The following is a 1,829-nucleotide window of genomic DNA, read 5'->3' on the forward strand; positions in this document are numbered from 1 at the left end:
GTAGTATTTGAGGCAGATTCAAACAAAATTTTGATGTGGATACTTCCTCAAATTCTGCCTGCAATCCTCATAGAACCAAAGCTTATTGATCTCACTGAAGGTCCTGACAAGAACTATTTTCTTCTTCAAAATTAGGCATGAGCTAGAAGAAGAGGATGTAACAACCTTAGCTCCCCTGAGCCATCTTGGAGCTGTTTCTAGACACCCTCCCTAAATCTGGTATTAGACCATGACTATGGACACAGCAGAGGGCACGTACAGCATCCAGACCTTCAGTTGCAGGAGTCAAGTCTTCCTTTTGTCCAGTCATCTTAAGGAGACAGCATTCCCCCTAGGTTTATTTAGAATGTGCATTTACGCAGAACCGATCCAATAGTCCTACTAATACCTACTAATAGTCTAGAGGACAAGGAGTGGGATCAGTTTATATCCAGTTTATAGTGAGCTGCAAAAAAATAAAAATAAATGTTTTCTATTATACTGCTCATTGTACCTGAACCTTGAGACACCTTGACCCTGTGTTTATTATGTCCAGAGATACTTGGGGGTGGGTTTTTTTCATTTGGAGAGGGCCGGTCTGGAACTTCTTTTAGCGGGGAAGGGGGGAGGGGTGCCGCAATGGGTACGAACTCCTAGGATGGGGTAGGATACTTTGATTACATGGGTTTCCTGTGCTTATGGGGAATATGATCAATGCTGATTTCTTATCTTGGTTGGCTGTGGCGGGGAGAGGTGGAGGAGCCTGGTCATGTGGGATTTTCTGACGGTATGGAAAAAGGTGAAGTCGAGGGAGCGATTGGAATTCCTGGGGTAGTGGAAATTTCCAGCTCGAGGGAGAGGGTTGAGGGAAGTTTGGTTGCTTTAGGGGTTGGGGGGTTGGGCTTCAGGGGAGGGAGGGGTCTTATGCTTTCAATGTTTTGTTCTTCTGTTATGCAGTACATCCATGCCTGTTTTTATTGGGTATTATTAATATGCTTTTGATATTGTGGAATGTTAAAGGCTTAAGGTCACCCCATAAGCGGAATATGATTCTGCGGCACCTAAAACGCTTCTCTCAGGATGTTATAATGCTGCAGGAGACACATTTAAAGGGCGAAGATTTTGTTCGATTGAGGAGGAGTTGGGTGGGGGAGGTTTACGGTTCTTCAGCTGTGGGGGGCAAGGCAGGCATTATTATACTGTTTCACAAAAAGCTCACTTCCCACATTGTCTCACAGTTCGGGGATGATGAGGGCCGCTTGTGCCGGATTCATATCCGAACGCCCTCTGGGGAATATGACCTCTTTAATGTTTATGGCCCGAACGAATGATCGGCTTCCTTTTTCCGAGTCGTGACGGACCATATACAGCAAAGCTCTGTGCCGGATAAGATTGTAGCCGGGGACTTCAATGCAGTGATGCAGCCGCTTGAGGATAGGAAGCGGGCGAGTCCTCTTCCCGTGCCTCAGACATCTAGGGTGCCCTTTACATTAACCCCTTGGGCTGATCACTTAGGTCTCCTGGATTCTTGGAGACTGCTTCACCCTGATTCTTGGGAATTTTCACATTATGCACAGAACTCATGGTCAGGAATCGATTCTGTTTTTACTACCTCGTCCTTGACCACGAGGATCTCTAAACATACGATAGAGGATCTAGTGATTTCGGACCATGCCCCTTTGCTTATGGTATGTGAGGACAGGGTCCCTAGAGGAACGGACTATATCTGGCGGTTCCCGAGGGGGCTTGCTAGGGATGAGCGATTTCTTGACAGGTTGCGTGGGTGGTGGCAAGATTATGTGACTGACAATTACTCTACTGACGTGGGTCCACAAACTTACTGGGAGGCG

Source organism: Hyla sarda, chromosome 3 (genome assembly GCF_029499605.1).
Source record: "Hyla sarda isolate aHylSar1 chromosome 3, aHylSar1.hap1, whole genome shotgun sequence".
Classification (NCBI taxonomy): Eukaryota; Metazoa; Chordata; class Amphibia; order Anura; family Hylidae; genus Hyla; species Hyla sarda.